The 17,962-nt window shown below is 35.7% G+C and overlaps 2 long non-coding RNA genes across 2 annotated transcripts; both read right to left on the bottom strand.

Moving 5' to 3' along the window:
* Positions 1–238: 238 nt before the first annotated feature.
* Positions 239–4,192, bottom strand: LOC128041277 (uncharacterized). Its single transcript, XR_008196014.1, has 2 exons — positions 3,733–4,192; positions 239–1,710 (listed from the first exon to the last, which is right to left on the bottom strand). It is a non-coding gene; the product is annotated as an uncharacterized LOC128041277 (long non-coding RNA).
* Positions 4,193–5,859: 1,667 nt separating this feature from the next.
* Positions 5,860–6,795, bottom strand: LOC105766118 (uncharacterized). The gene is made up of 2 exons (XR_001125025.2): positions 6,518–6,795; positions 5,860–6,186 (listed from the first exon to the last, which is right to left on the bottom strand). It is a non-coding gene; the product is annotated as an uncharacterized LOC105766118 (long non-coding RNA).
* Positions 6,796–17,962: the final 11,167 nt, after the last annotated feature.

The raw sequence follows: 17,962 nt of genomic DNA, 5'->3' as shown, positions 1-17,962 counted from the left end.
TGAAAGGTTTCATCTACATAATAAAGAATCGAATTAAGAACATGCCAAATGAGAAATTTAGAGACTCGATCCAAACATTCAATCTGCACTTGAATTTGTAAACAATTAGTGGAATTAAAAATATATAAGAATCTGACCTTATCAAGAAGAAACAAGAAATTCATTGATGGCAACCAACTAGAATCACAAGTCCATCAAAAATTATTACCTTGAAAAACAACATTGTAGGAATCAAATCTTTTGTACAATGATATGGCATAATATTCATCGGGATCAAAGACAGTTTTCTCTTACCATTTCTCACTGACTTACATTCTTCTCGACGGACAACAGGGTAGAAAAGCAAAACAAACTAAAGTTATAAGAATACATATCATGTTCGAATCCCTTAAGGCTTAGCATCGAACAACCTACAAATTCAAAATTTTGATGTTGACCTTTACTTGGCAATAATTCAAGAAAACCTGCACCAGGTTTGAATATATGATTTTGGTCGTTCATGGTTAAGAGCAGCAAAGGCCTTTCTTTCTTCAACAACTCACATATGCGAAACAAAGAAGAAATGAGCAAACAACCATTCAAATAGTCAAACTTGTCACATTTCATCCGAGAAGACATGCTTAGGCAAGAGGATTTTGCACAAGAATTTGAGGGCTCCACAAAACTATCATAATCAAACAAATCAAGTTTTTCATGTGAATAACCCGTAGCACACACGTGCAAAGTTTATATATGCTGAATCAATCCAACATCATCAACAGATTTTTCAAAGCAGAGCACATCTAGTAAACAATTCTTCATGCCTCCATTTACAACAAAATTGTCAACCACAAACAGAGAATAACAGTTAACCAAAGCAAAATAAAAAGGTCTTTCGAAAGCTATGTCACTAGCCACTGTCTCAACAGCATGCAACTTTAATTACCTTATTTTAATATCATCGATGTATCTTACCATTTCATGATGAATCAAGAATTTAGTAACCAGCAACATAGATTAAACAAGGATCGATTTTAAGTTATAAAAAGAATCTTTAAATTTTGTTTCCTTAGCCAAAGGCCAAGCATCAAACAAACATAAATTGGTCGCACAAAATTTAGGATGCTTGAGTTCCCCACATATCGACCTAAAACAACAAATTTCAGGTTTGAACACACAAGCTTGGTCACTCAATTCAACAGGCAACATGAGTTTCTTACTTTCCAATGTCCCACTCATGTTAATCAAAGAAGATGTGATCAAACAATCATTCAAACAATCATAAAACTCAAGTCTCACTCATTCAAACTTACGCAAACATGCAAAATTTATACGACAAGGCAGATCTGTCACACCATCATCACATTCATATGAACTAAGCACTTTGCATAGCAACATTTTATTACACAAGCTCGAAATATATTCATGATGATTGAATCTCACTTCATCCACATACTGGTCGATGCAAAAATTATCATTAGGAAAATTTTCCTTGCCATCATTAAAATCGACCACATCAAGGTATAGTTCTTTTCCAAAACCCATGTCATAAGTAATGTTTTTACTATGAATCGAATAAGGTTGTTTAAAGGATATAGAAACCTTACCTTGCTTACCTTTAGGCCTAGGTGGACTAGAGACGTTCAGAATGTTACCTTCTCTACCCAATGTGAACTATCTCTCCTTTGGGAGGTAAAGTAGATGAAACTTATTAATCAATTCTTCAGAAACCTGAAAAGAAACAACACGAGGAAAACTCACATGTCGGTTAGTGGAAACATTACTCACTTGTTCTCGCTCACTATCTTCTTTTTCTTTTGTTTCTTTTTCTAACTCATTTTCAAACTCTCTTTCATTTTATTTTTCAATTTCTTTTTCTTTCATTTCTTTTTTTCTTCTCTCGAGTTCGTTTAGGATCCGCTCATTTTCTCTCATTATCATCTATTGTCTCTCTTTTCTTTTTATTTCTTTTTCTTTTTGCCTCGTTCTTTCAGTACAATATGAAGATGATACAAATGAATCAGAATGATAAGTTTTTCGACGGAAAGAAGGGAAAGAATCTACATATGAACCAAGTTTAACTTGTCATGAATATTTCTCCGTGGATGATTTCCTTGACGCACTTGACAAGATATTTCTACTTTCTCATGTGACATCTCAGAATTTCTCAAACATAAAGTTTTCTCTCTTTCTACTCGAATTCCTCGATGAGTGGGAATCACAGTATAGATCTCTTTTAAAGTAGTCATGGGATCTTTGTCTACGTGATGGCCTTGACTCCGTTTTTCGACTTGGTGATATTTGCTTACGTTGGGCTAGTTCATTTATTCGCTTCAATCGTCGTTTTACAGGTTCTAATTTTCAATCGAGTAATCGACCCATCTCTTTCACCAAATCCTGAAATTCAAATGCTAAATACTTTTCTTGAAACATGATTTTATTACACAAAACCTCACTAGTCACTCGGAAAGAAAAGAAAATAATTTAGCACTCACACTCGTGTTTATGCTCACTATTGGCTTTTTCTTCTCTCTATTGGGCTCACACACTTGTGTCTTTTACCACTATTTTCTTCTCTCGTAATTTCATAAGAGTCTCTTTAGATCAAATCTGAGTCTAAGGGTGTCGACTTCAAATGGGTTACAAGGGAAAATGATGAATGGGTTAGGGTAGGCTGAAAGAAAATTGAAATATGTTTAGGTGTGGTGTATAGGGTGATATAAGAACGAGCTATAAAAGATAAAACACTTTAAACTTTCAAGACTTTTTTTTCTTAACTTCGTAATTTTTTTAATATTTCAAATATATTTTTTTCAATTAGAAAAGATGAAAAAAATACAATTGAGTGTCTTTTTTTTATACACGAATTTTTTTTCTCGAATTTTTTTTTTCACGAAGCTACTTTGGATTGACCTTGCAGGTCGATACTTCTCATTTTAGCGAGCTCTGGTACCAAATAATGAGATCCGCCTCGGGTCAGTGAGTCGAGTCGTCTTAGTTGCCCGATCGTCAATGCGAAAGTAGCTTTCCTAACTTGTATAGTCTTGTAGTTGGATAAATAATAAAATAATGGGTGCAATTAAGATTGAAGTAGGTTAAATATGATTTAGATGGGTTAAGTAAGCAGCGAAACTAATGATAGGTAATTTTGATAATGGATGGAATAGAATTTAAACTTAAGCGTTAAGAGTGAACCAACACTATAAAGAGTGCGACCCGGGACTTATATGGCATAAGGTGGGTTGCTGATTGAAGAAAAAGGACCTTGACCCATTACCTAAAAAGGTAGGAACCAAAGGTATCAAAAAGAGAATCGGGTTGACGCCATTGACAAGCAGATAAGTCAAGCGAGACCCGAAAGAAATTTGGAGAGGAGAAAACCTCAAAAAGAACTCAAAGTTCAATTTGATTAAAATTTGATTAAAGGTCCTTACAAAATGAAATTAGCTAAGTATTTATAGCTATTCCTAGGCTACCCGAATGGACAAAGTTACATGACTTAAAGACTAAGCATTCGGCTTTAAATGAGATAAAATGTATTAGAATAAAACTATTACTTGCCTTGTCTATATTCAACTATTTGGGACGTCATTGGACAGCTTCTAGGAGAAGAAAAATCAGCTAAATCTAATTGGCAGCTTAGGAAACCGGTTGGCCATGTCTAGGTTCGTCCATGTGCTTTAATTAAGCTCAATTAATTTGCTTTGATTCAGCCGAATGTGGGAGGCTTAAATGAGCAACTTGAAGAGTTACCTGAAGTGTGATTTCCAACTTGAAAGGTCACTTGAATGTGAAAGCTCAAAACCGAATGAACAACAAATGTGAATGGGAAAATCGGCTGGTGTGAACTCATTGAAGCATCATGGGAATTTGTTCGGCCAACTTGAGAAAGTTAATGGATAGCTACTCTTTGGCCTAATAGGTACTTGGGAAGGCCAATAACCAGCACACCATACATTGTAGCTGACCATGCATGAACCTTTCTATTCGTTGCATCCAGCCATGCATGCACCAAGCTTTAATTGTCATTCATGTATTCAGCTGCACCTAGAAAACATTGAATCCAATATTAAATTCGACTATGACAAATTAAAACATATTTAAACACTTTAATAAATATCTAATAAAGCTAAGACAAATTAAATATAGACTTAAAGTCCGTTTGTTTGCCAGTAAAATGTTTTCCGAAAAATGATTTCTGGAAAATGATTTACTTTTCTGGAAAATGATTTATTGAAAATATTTTCTGGTGTTTGGATGAATCTGTGTAAAATATTTTCATTGTTTGGTGATTTCCTAAAAATATTTTCCAAAAATTTGTTTTACATATATTAATAAATTTATATACATATTAATAAATTTTATATTTTAAATTGTTTTACATATATTGTAATGATTTATTTATAAATAAATAAATCAAATTAAATATATAATAATACTCAATTATTAAGCTACAATATTAATCGTCATAAATTAAAAACAACCAAATTCAAATAAATTATTTGTAATTGTGTTATAAAAAATAAAAACAAGTATTGAATAATTTTAAATTAGCTTGCAAACCACAATTAATACTAGAAATTAATAATATTATCTAAATGCATAATTAGTAGTACACCACATAATAACAACAACATTGTCCTAATAGGTATAATTTTATATATGATTTATAAAAGATATACTACCTTCCTTAGCATCAATTGTCAAATCTAATAGACAAACATAAAAGGGGAGAAGACGGTGAAAGGTAGATTAAATGACAATCATCTAAAGATAACCAACCAACTAACGGTAGAGAAAACTCTCAAAGATTGTCACCATTTATCTCCTCCACTATGTTTCCAACAACACTACCAAACCAAGGGTAGAGAAAAGTAGGACATGAAATATGATTATAAAACCCATTCAGAAGCAATAAGGTTGCGAGCAATAACTTCCATTCAAACACAGGTGGAAATCAAATCAAATGTCAAACATAAGAAAGAGAGAGAGAGAGAGAGAGAGAGAGAAGAAGTAATTTATTTTGTAACTCACGGTGTAGTAAAACATATACAAGTTAGCTTGTCCCGACATGTCTCATATGACACAGGTGATGGTGTGATTGCAATAAGTACATCTAGAATGTAAATAGCTCTTGAGTTGATCTAAGTTTGAGTTTCTAATCTCATAATCTAAGACCTCAGCTTTATACATAAAATACAAGAAGCTAAGAATTCCTAACTAAACAGCTACTAAGTAGACAAACTCGTTAGTGTAATTCGAACCTATTCTTTATATGAGTAGCATCATTAACTCTGTTCTTTATATGATGCCCAGATTAATTTGCTAACATAAACCTCAAGACCACCACGGCCAACTGCTTTTAGATGGCGATCCAAGACCTTGGGGTTTGCACAGATAACATGTTGACCTTTCCTGTACTAAATCAGTTCTAGACTCTGTAAGGTGGTCAATATATCCTCTGCTTTTATAGCAGTCATGTCACTGAGCTCCTGTAGAAAATTAGATTCATGTAGAAAATTAGTATTTAAGAATTCAGTGACACCACAATGCAATGAATTTTGTACAACATGCATGAATCAATATTCTAGGAGAAATCGCATTAATAGATACAGCTATTCAGAGACATCAATATAACAAACAAGAATAAATAGTTTATCAGAAACAGCATCAAACCTATCGAATCAGGCATGCTGCTTAACATCATTTTCAATTTTTTTCTCTTATTTTTATGTGCAAGATAATATACCGACTTTTAGTTTCTATGTTAGTGCCTCATTTTTTGCCATGAATCTAAAGCGAAAGCAAGCAACCAACCCTAATCACAAGCTACTCAAGCTTGACTGAATCATACTCTGGTTCAATTTTTTGATGTCAGAATGAACCAAATGAACATTTTATTCTCAACCCCAAAAGTTCCCAATACTATTTAATTGATATCTAATTAAGCAAGTCTTGCCATTCCAAATTAATCTAAATTGATGGTGTTATGGGCCAATTTTGCCCAGGCAAAAACAAGCAAAAAATAAAAATAAAAACCCAATACAGATTAAGACCCAATAACCCAAACTAACCCTAGCCCAATTATCCCAACACCTAAACACTACACAAAAAAAACCCTAGTGTGCCACCCCTAGCCATTGCCGCCTCTGTTACATCTGCTTCCGTCAGCCTCCATCTCACGCCATCACCACGCATCTGACACCTCTATCACCAGCACCACGCAAGCAAGAAGACAACAGAAAAGAAAGACAAACAACAAGTAGACAAACAACAAAAACAAGTCATAAACAAAAAAAAAACACTAAAAGGTTGTAAATCGGCTATAAAAGCCGAAGTCGAGTGTTTTGTAAATGGCTTCCTTTTCTGGGGGAGGGAGATTTGAGAAATAAAAAAGAAAAAGATTTTCTTTAAAGGCGATTTTCTTATTTTAGATTTTTATTTTTATGTCCATTTTCATTTTATTATTTTTACATTTTTCTTTTTTATAAACTAAATAGTAAGAAATATAAAAAAAAAGAAAAAAAAGGGAACTCACCGGGGTTGATCCATATTCTCATCGTCGGAGGCTCTTTCTTCGGTGACAGAATCGGCTGTAGGGGAGCGTTGAGGGCCCTTTTCTTTCGTTTTTTGGTTGTTTTGAGCCCGGATTCGGACTCAAGAGGTCGAGATCTAAAAGGAAGCATTTTTATACCTCCGCCAGCCACCGTACGCAGCGGCACTGACACCGGCGATCCGACGGCCGGTACGGTGGCCATCAATCGGAGCTTGCAGAGAGAGGAAAGTGTTGAGAGGTTTTTTTTCTTTCTTTTTTTTGAAAAGGAAGAAGAGAATGAAAATTTTTTAAAAAAAATTCCTTTTATAGCCCCTTTAAACGACGTCGTTTAAGGCTGGCTTCAACAGCTCCAAAACAGCGTCGTTTTACCCTTACCCGAATTTCAACCCGACCCGCAGCCAAGGTCCGCGTGTTTTTGTGCCATATGGGCTATTTGTGCTGCGGGTACTTTCACATTGTCACCCTCTTTCCATTTGGTCCTTTGGCTTTTCATTTTCTGTTTTAATTTGGCCCCGTAGATTTTGTAGCTATTTTGATTTGGTCCCGCGCGAAACGACGTGCTTTAAGGGTCAGGGATTAATTTCCCAATTGGCCCCTGCATCTTTGCGCGTGTTCCAATTGACTCTAATTTTTTTTATTTCAAATCTAACCCACTGATTTTATTTAAACTCCAATTCAATCCTTAATCAATTTAAATTCAAATTTCATTATTTTTTAAAAAAACGGTTACTAATTTTATTTTATTTGATATTCGTTTAATTATTTGTTTTAAATTGCCAGTTAAACTTATATGTCTTTCATTTATTTATTCTTCATTTGCTTTATGTTTATTGGTTGACGCGTATTATTCGTGCCTTTATTTTCGCTATCTATTTTTTATTAATTTCAAATGCTTCCAAAATTTAGATCTATTAGTATTATGTGCATTGTCGTTGTTAAGTTCGTAATGTTCTACTTGTCATTGTATTACTATTATTCATGCACATTGATACTAGAACTTTTAAGTATTAAAACATTTGTATTTTACGATGTATGTTAGGCCTTTGTTTCAAATGCATGTTGTATTATTATTAATAGCCATGTACAATTCCTTTTGCATATTAAACGATTTCTCTAAAAACCTAATAAATTAAACGTGCATTTTTAAGCATTTCATTTTCTTTTTATCCAAATTAAAAAATCCCGAAATAAGGTAATATTTTGCGTTTGAAAATTTGAGAAGACGTGCCCTAACGTGTTGGGTTTCGATTTCTTGTTTAACCTAAATAGCAAAATATCCTTTTAATTTATGACTTTTGAATAAGAAAAATTTCGTGTTTCAATTCGAGAAGGTCGTACCCTAACTTATGGGGTTTTGATTTTCGCGATAAATCTAAATACACGAGTATTTTCAAACATAATTTTTTTATAAAAATAATCTCAGGAATTAATAAAAGATCATGTTCTAACTTACGGAGTATGGCCTTTTCTAAAATCGAGAGAATCTAACGTCTTTCAAATAAGTAAATTTTTCGGCATGTATTTCGTATCGGGAATTCAATACATTGTGTACTAATGCATTGGGTGTGACATGTTGTTTTCTCGATATGAGGATTTTTTCTAAAAAATAATAAAGGCAATATTTTGTATTTGGAAATTCAAGAAAGTGTGCCCTAACGTGCTGGGTTTCGATTTCTCGTTTGACTAAATAGCCAAATATCCTCTTAAAACTTCAAAGTATGGGTTTTTGAAACTATAAGGTGATATTGGTTCGATGGTTTAAAGTATCGTGTCCTAACGTGCTAGATGTGATATTCCTTCAGAACAAGAGAATCTTAAATTTCAATCCATGTTATTCGAGTTTTTTCTAAGGATAGTATTTTTAAAACTCTTCAAAGTTTTCAATCTTCGACACTAAGACACTAATTAATCAACTAGGTACCAATTTTTGAGCGTTACGAGGGTGCTAATCCTTCCTCGTACGTAACCGACTCCCGAACCTGTTTTTCTGAATTTCGTAGACCAAAAGCATTGTTTTAATAAATCTAAACCATTTATTGAAAAACTATTTTTCGAGGTGACCCGATCACACCTCATTAAAAAAGATTGATAGCGACTCCCATGTTCGTTTTTGTTTTCAAAATCGAAGTCGACTCTTTTTATCAAAAAAATGTGTCAAGAGCTTGGTGACTCCATTGGGGAATTAGAAAAAGAGTCAAGCCACGTGTTGATTACTTTTGTCTTTTTGTCGAAAACCAAAGATTTGGTTTAAATTTACGATCCTTTCATTGCATTTCATTCGTCTTTATTTTGGTCTTTATCAAGGTGGTTATAATTGTTGTGTTAGTTTAAGTTTTGATATATTTCTGCACATGGCATTGCATGACCACTCGATCTTACCCTTTTAAGTGGGAGTGAGAAACTAGTCCTTCGTGAGGTTTTTCACCTCCGTGCAGGATAGTGGATCACTTTCGGGATACATCCGTACCTATGTCTTCGTGAAATTTTCATCTCTGTGTAGCCATAGGGAAATCTGTCCCCCTGAACTGAACTCGGTCCGTATAAGCCTACAATGGGTGAGGATCGAGGAATCTGCCGGTTCAGGTACCTTTACTTTAGAACCAAACCACATATAATGAACCCTAGGAGCCTACCCTAGGTAGAACCATACCGAACCCTAGCGGTTTCCTGAATAGCAACTTTAATTATTTCTTATATGCTTTGAATTTTAGTTTTGTGTTATACTGACTTGCTTTGTTTTTTCTTTGACCATGATTGCATTGCATCTTTATCATAAAAGAGGTATTGATTCACGTTCAGTATCTAAATAGAGAGCTTGTCATAAGAAAATGAGTTTCTTGATAAAATGGAAGACAATACGGTCGTCCAAACATGGTCCTAGAAAACATAACGAGGTAAAGATGATAGTTTGATGAATGAGTACACAGCTTCGCTTTGTAGCTCGAGGATTCAAGTTGACGAAAGTTATTCAAGAGTCGATAATGTTCTAACTCTTTTAAAGGAGCCAACAAGCGTCACGAAGATGAGTGAACAATGGGCCATGACTCGGATCAAGCAAGAAGGAGATCGAAGAGGCGCCCTTTTAGAAAATTCTCGAGAGCCGATCTTAGCATTTGGACATGAAGAAAAGGATCGATGTATCCGCCTGGTGTATGAGGGAAAAGTCGTATATATATCCGTTTATGTAAAGAGATTTGTTTTCTAGTAAAGTTGTTCTAATAGAATTAAATCAGAATCAACGTCTCTTTTCGCATTCATTCCATTCATCTACATTACATTTCATTGCATCATTTGCAATAAATTTCATGAAATAACCCTATTTAAACGAGATTATTTCAGTTAATCTGGAAACCAACAAGAATCCACCTACCAAATATCACTACGGTACTCGTCGCAAAACAAAAGTAATGGATCATAGGTTAGAAAGATTGGAACAATAGTAAAAGGAGATGCAAGATCAGATGCAGGAACGACTAGATAAAATCCAACAAGACATTGCAAAAGGAAAGAGCCCTGTAGTTGATTCTGGGGTTGATCATGAGGACCCTGTTTATCCTCCAGGTTTCACCCCGACGAGCACCCAGGCATAACCAGATATGTGCCCGCAAAGAGTACCTGTCACTATTAGACCTCAATACCAAGCTGGTGCCTCAGTACCAATGAACTTTCAAACAGGCTCAGGTTCCAATCCGAGGGACAATACAACCAATCCTGGAAGTGGTTGGAGGAAAAACTCAAAGCAATGGAAATTGCTAACTACCATCACGGGGTTGACGCTAGGAATCTGAGTTTGGTCCTAGATCTAGTACTCCCGCTAAAATTCAAGACTCCAGAATTTGAAAATTATAATAGGACTAGTTGTCCAGAAGCTCACATCACGATGTTCTGCCAAAGAATGACAGGGTATGTTAATAACGATCACCTGCTAATTCACTGCTTCCAAGACAGTCTGATCGGGTCGGCTGCCAAATGGTACAACCAGTTAAGCCATGCCAATATCCACTCACGGAAGAACCTGGCACAGGTTTTCATGAAGTAATATGGCCACGTAACAGACATGGCACCTGACAAAATTACACTGCAGAACATGGAAAAGAAGCAAAGTGAGAGCTTCAGGTAATATGCCCAAAGATGGAGAGAGGTAGCAACACAAGTCCAGCCACCTCTTCTGGAAAAAGAAATAATGATGCTTTTCATCAACACTTTAAAGGCCCCATTCATTAACCACATGTTGAGAAGCGCTACCATAAGCTTCTTAGATATGGTAATGTCTGGTGAGATGATTGAAAACGCCATAAGAAGTGGGAAGATAGATGCGGGAGAAAGTGTCAAAAGATCAACCGCAAACAACAATGAAAATGAAATGAGCAACTTGAGCTTGTATAGTAAAGGGCATTCAAAATCGGTCATAATGGGCCAATCGAGGGCCATAACCGCTGGCTATCAAAGCACTTCAAGGCAAGAATCCAACTCAAGGCCAAACATAGAAAGACTCTAGTTCACACCCATCTCGGTGACATATCAAGAATTGTATCAAAATCTGTTTAATGCTCATGTGGTATCCCCATGCTATGTGGAACTCGTGCAACCTCCGTTCCTGAAATGGTATGATGCGAACTCACAATACGAATACCATGCGGGAATAACAGGACACTCAATTGAAAACTGCCTCATATTTAAAAAGTTAGTTGAAAGGTTCATCAAGATGGGCATCATAAAATTTGACGATCCATCAGGACCTAATATGGCAGGAAATTCGTTACCCAATCACCCAGACTCAGGGGTAAATGCGATAATTAAGAATGGAGGAAAGAGAACGAAAACCAATGTTGCAGACGTAAAAACCCCACTGAAATGAGTTTTGAAACAAATGATAGACATGGGATTAATCATTCAGAATTCGGAGAGGAGAGGAGGCCAAAAGGGATGAGGAGTTATTGTGATTTCCATGCTGAAGAAGGTCATGAAATCCAAGAGTGCGCTAAATTCAAAGCTTTGGTGTAAAGCCTAATGGATAAAAAAGAGTTGGAATTCTTCGAAGAAGTAGAAGACCCGGAAGGAATGTTGGGGAATTTTAACGTTAGCGCCGTGTCCAAAAAGAACTGAGAATTTATCAAGGAATGTTTTGAACAATGGGACTGTGGAAAATATCCTTGTATTGTTTAAAGATAATTCAAAGTAATGTCGAAAACATGCTTATTGCTCTAAGCCTAGGAGCAATAAGAATCCTTTTGTGAATTTGACTTATGTCCAGCATCCTTATTTCAATAAAAATGTGTCTTTGTTTCTCACTTCGAGTAATATTCTTCCATTGTTTCCATTTCATTCATAATCATACTGTACAAATAAATATTCTTAGATTCTTTTATTCTTTGGATCTGCCTTCGTCCCTACAACAGGTCTCCAGATATCAAAGACATGAGTGACACTACTATTGACTCAGAATATCCTTTTGAGCAAGATATGTGTCCAGAGGAACCTCAGGACTTTGAAGGGGATTGAGACTGTAGCTTATCTCCTGATTTGTTAAGGATGGCAGAACAAGATCCTACCTTAAAAAAATCAATGGAAGCCATAGCCTTCCTTAATGAGGGGCATGGATGTCATCGAGCTGATCGCGCCGAAAGATTCTAGCGGCCATCAACTCATCTTTATGGTCATTGATTACTTCACTAAGGGGGTGGAAGTTGCTTCATATGCCAATGCCACGAAGTCGACAGTCAGCAAATCCTTGAAAAATCATATGTCAATATGGAATGCCAAAAAAGGATCATATTAGACCATGCATTGAATTTGAACAACGACAGGACATCAAAAGTTTGCAGTATGTTCAAGATTAACACCATATCGCCCCAAAGTAAATAGTGCAGTAGAGGCAAAAAAACTGTACTAGGGCAACATCTTTCTCTTTGGCTAACTACAGTTTTACCCATTGAAGTCAAGATTCTTTCTCTTTGAGCTTTTTGTGGACCTAATCCTGATTGAAGAGGATTGTTCAAAGTTATCCGTCATGGTCAAATGTACCAAAAGTAAATGATGCGAGCTCACCAAAAGTTCACCCCAAAGATTCCCATGAGAGAAACCTAGTAACGAAGAAGGTTCTTCCCATTCAAAAAGAACTTCATAAGAAAGTGAAATGTCAAACTGGGAAGGATTTTATAAAGAAGGCCTTATCTGGAAAAGCGTTGATTTTGATCGGAAGGGATAACAAGAACAAGCTTAATACCATAAGTTCAGATTCAATTAAAGAATATTTCAAAAAAGAAGAAGAAGAAAAGATAAAGAAAAAAGAAGAAAAGAAATGAAGGAGAGGCCAAGGTGAAAACCCGCAAAAAGGCGCATTGAGACCAAAGGGGTTTTGAATTGAAAACCCAAAAAAAGGGCAATTCAAATTTTGATCGAAGGTGGGGCATGTGGTAGTCTTACTATGCCTGAATTAGCAAGAAAGAGTGATGTTACATCTTGGGGCATCGACAAAGCATTCTAAATCCTCAAAATACACATCAAGTTCAAAAGGGTCCTCAAGAAGCTCATGCAGAGAAGCTCATGCTGCGATATCTGGGGCATCTGTTTTTATCTTATTCATTTTGAATCTTGGCAAAATATGTTATCTTGATTAATTTATTCATTTCGAGCTTTGCTCTCAATAAAATTTCATCTTATCCATTATGATAATCTTTTTCATCTTATTTTAGCAAAATTTGTTATCTTAATTAAATCATTTCGAGCTTTGTTCTCAATAATATTTTATCTTGTCCATTGTGATAATATTTTTCAAGCATTTTTCATTGAAATAACGATTAATAGACTAAATATTCAAGCAAAAGGAGTTTTACATATTACTCTGAATAATACAGGAACCTGAAACAGGACTATTGTTTAGAACACACCAAGTTTAAAGGTCGAAATGTCTAGGGAGGAAAAGTCTAGATTAAGACCATCCTTTCGGATTTTGTTGTCCAAACATGGATTGAACAAAACGACAAAATGTCGTGTTGGTGACAAAGTTTCAATGAACAAACAAGCAATGATCACCGAGTGATAAGAAGAGGTTTCTCAGAAGAGACAGTACTACAATTGTGCATAAACATTTGGTACGACACCCTGAGAATGGTGTAGGAGACCAAAGAGATTCAGATCCTGTATCCCTGAATTGTAGTGGGAGAGGATTGAGAAAGAGCCAGACCTTATACTCCTAAATTACAGTGAGAAGAAGATGGTTCAAATTTTATGTCCCAAAATTACAGTGGACTAAACCTTGAAGATTACAGTGGATTGAACTTTGAAGATTACAGTGGGGGCAATCCGATTAAGTAAGAGATAAGTGTTACCAGCCAAACAAGATAGCGTTCTGGCGTGTTGGTAATAGAGCCTTAATGAATAATGAGCAATCACAACTCAATCATTAAAGGATCATTTTTATGACATTTTTGCATTCATGCATGCACATTTAGTTAGGAGATTTTGATTCATTCCGATCATAACATCCTAATCACTAGGCATAAATAGGTCCATGAAATGGATTTTATAGGTCATGTTCCCCAGAGGACGGATCAGTAAAGCTACAATCCTATCTCCCTGAAGATGCAGTGGAGCGGATTAAAACACAGATCTTATGATACGAGTCACAAAGGCCCAACCCAAGCTCAAGAACATGATGCGCTCAAATTACCATAAGGCCCAATAACGAGGTCAAAGGCCAAACAAATGCGTTCCAAACTAAATGGGACCATTCAGGAATTTGTTAGCAAGGCCTTAGATGCGTACACGAAAGAAAGAGAAAATCAAGATTCACTTTCTTGTTTTCAAGAAAATCAAGAAACCGAATCTTGGCCCAATTTTGCTGTTTGGAGCGATTTCAAGAATCAAGAAAATCAATATTTCAAATCTTGGAAATCTTGGTCCAAGAAACTGAATCTTGCAGCCAAAGCGCATTGGATCTCCGTTACGAGCATCAACGAACCAATTTCGGTAGGAGATGGACTACAAGCCCAAGTTCTTGAAGGCAAGGCCCAATAAGATGATTCCGAGCCCAACCAAGAAGTCAAACCATACTTAGTTGAAAATCAGGCCAAATTGTTAAGGTGGCCCAATTTGTAAAAGATTTTAATTGTTTAAATATCTAGTTTAATTTTTAGACTTTAGGATTATTATATGTCAAAATTTGGCCCAAGCAGCCCATTAAAATGCCTTGGCCGAATTTCCCTCTTAATTTATTAATTAGGTTTTTTTTTAAGTTTTCCTAATGAGATTAGGAAATAGGTAGAAGGCCTATTAATAGGCATGACTGGCCACCCTATTGATTACATTACAATTACATTGAAAATTTCAGATTTGTTTTGAGTGAAAATTCTCTTTGAGTTCTTCAAGAATTTTCTCTTGAGTTTTCTTTAGAAGTAGTTTTAACAATCTTTTTGATTGTGGGAGCCATCTTCTGCCTTCTTCTAGCCATTGATCTTCATTGGAGGGGAGATTAGAGCCGTTTGAAGGGAGTTGTGAAATCTTTTGGGATTTCAAGGCTTCTTAGGACTTTTCTTTATTTTCTTGTTGTTCGTTCATCTTTATTAATTTCTGCTTGTGCCGATTTGTTGATTAATTTGGGATTAATTGTTCTTGTTGTGTTTCAGCCATTCCCAAAGTTCAAAATCTATCTTGCAACAATCTTTGGCATCAAGAAAACGTTCTCCAATCTTCAATTTCAATTGATCTTGCCGCCCCAATTTCTTATTTTTTGATTCAATCGATTTGCTGGATTTTTAAAATTAACTTGTTGTTTTGTGTTATTCTTTTCAGATTCGGCAGATTGGAGCCTAAATTGAACGCAATCTCGTGTTCTTGGCTTCCAAGATTAGTCATACCTAAGGGCGTTTGATCCTTGCTGTTCATTTATTGATTTGGGAATTTTCGTTTTCAGATCTAATCGAATCTAATATTAATTCTCTGTTTCGTTTCAGATCCATTCGTTTAGAGTTTTCGTAAGAGTTTTCCGTGACTTGACAACTCGATCTTGGTCCGCTCGCAACCCTCTATCATTTGGTATCAGATTTTGGGCGTTTTGGGTGTTCTTGGTTGAGTTCTAAACTGATCTCTATTTTTTAAAACTACAAACAGCAGTTTTACCTAGAAATTTTTTTGGAAAAAAATTCATTCAAGTGGGTAAATGCTTTCTGATAGATCTAAAATTTTACATGCATATTTTTTGCCCTGATATTGAGTATAAAAAAAAATTTTCTGCAAAAAAATCAGTCGAAAAAGTCAAAAAAATTGAAAAAGATGAAATCCAGTAAAAATTAAAAAAAATATTCAGCGGGTTGAGTTTGGTGGCCAAACTTTCCAGATCAAAAATTCAATATTTAAGGACATTCTGGATTTAATTTCATGATTTTTGGAGATCAGGAACACCTTGAACGAAGTTGTCAAGTTACTCCGCAGTTTTTCGGGCTTTTGGATTTCAGCAATTTTTATTGATTCTTAGCTGTAGGTTTTCATTTGTTTTGCCTTTATTCTCCCTTTACACTATCTAACACCTTCTTTTTTCTTGTGTTAGTAGAATTTTAAGGTGTGTACAATTCTTCCTTGGTGCAACACAAATCAATTGGTGTCTTGTCTGTTTTTGGCATCCTAGTGCAAATTAGGATTCTTTGGTAGTTTCGGTTCATACACTTTCTAATTGGTTGATATAGACTCTACTAAAGAACTCACAAGACTGAATTCTACCTCATTGAGAGTTTGATTTTTCTTTTTGAGTGATTAACGGTGAGATTTACTAATTTTCCTTTTTGAGTGTTGAGTGTTTGTTTTGTAGGTTGTTGAAAATGTATAGGATTGGTCAAGGTGATAATGATCATAATGATGTCTACGACACATTTACAAAATTCCAACAACAGTTAGACAAACAAGCTGCCTTACTCAGAACTTTGAGTGCTACTTTAAATGAGGTGCGATTGAATCAAGAGCCTCAATATCAAGATCCAATTAAAGAAGATGTGGATAACCAGCCTCCTGCTCATAGGCGCGCTCCTCGACATGTCCCTAGAACTGATTATGATTTTCATGATCGTGGGCAACCCTCTTTGGCAAAACCGAAGTTCATAATTCCCCAATTTCGTGGTAAGAATGATCCAGAAGCTTATTGTGAATGAGAATCTAAGATTGAACTTATGTTTTGATATTATAAATGTCCGGATGATGAAAAGGTAGCGTTAGCAATGCTAGAATTTTCAGATTATGCATTAAGTTGGTGGACTCAACTTAGGGTGAATCGTCATCGAAATTATGAAGATGAGATTTCGACATGGGATGAGTTGAAACACATTATGCGTAAAAGATTTATTCCACCTCACTACTATAGAGAGATTAAAACAAAGCTTAGAAGACTTGTTCAAGGTAGTAGGACAGTGGATGAATACTTTAAGGAGATGGAGATGCTCATTCAAAGAGATAATGTGGAGGAGGATGAGGAAACAACTATGGTACGATTTATTGATGGTTTGAATAGGCCAATAGCTAATACATTGCAGCTACAAACTTACATTGATTTAGAAGAAGCAGTTCATAAAGCCATTGAGATCGAGCAACAATTAAAGGAACAAAGGTTTGGTTCCTTCTCTACTTCACAATATTACAGAGGTGACACTTCCAATTCTGATTTTAAAAGTTCAAAATCACCTTTTGTTACTAATAAGTCTTCTTTGAGTAATGGAAGTAAGCAATCAGATTGGAAAAATGGGGCTACTGTTAAAGCGCAAACACCTTCTAAGCAGCCCAATTTAGGTGATTCGAATGTGAAGAGGACTCGTGAGATTGAATGTTTTAAGTGCAAAGGGCGTGGTCATTATAGTAGGGAATGCCCTAACACGAGATTACTTCTTCTAAAAGATAATGGTGAGAACACTTCCAACTCTGATAAAACAGATCCAGATATGCCAGAACTTGTGGATGACAGTGATAATGGCGAAGAGTTGGTTGAACCACCAAAAGAAGGGGACTTTGCTGATTTTCAATGCCTTGTAGTTCGCCGAACCCTTAACATCCAGATGAAAGATGATGTTGATAAACAAAGGACCAATATTTTCCATTCTCGGTGTTTTATTAAAGGTAACTTATGTTCACTCATTATTGATAGTGGGAGTTGCTCGAATGTGGTGAGCAGCTATTTGGTGGATTCTTTAAAGTTGCCTTGTACCAAACACCCTAAGCCATATCACCTTCAGTGGCTTAATGAATGCTCCGAAGTGAAAGTTACAAAACAGTCATTGGTCACTTTTAAGCTCGGGAATTATGAGGATGAGATATGGTGTGATGTGGTCCTAATGCATGCGTCACACTTGCTCCTTGGACGGCCTTGGCAATTTGATCGCGATGTTACACACCAAGGTAAGCTTAATCGATACTCCCTTGTGTTTAAAGGCTGAAAATTCACTTTTG

Source organism: Gossypium raimondii, chromosome 5 (assembly GCF_025698545.1).
Source record: "Gossypium raimondii isolate GPD5lz chromosome 5, ASM2569854v1, whole genome shotgun sequence".
Classification (NCBI taxonomy): domain Eukaryota; kingdom Viridiplantae; phylum Streptophyta; class Magnoliopsida; order Malvales; family Malvaceae; genus Gossypium; species Gossypium raimondii.
This window is presented reverse-complemented; position numbering and strand designations above follow the sequence as displayed.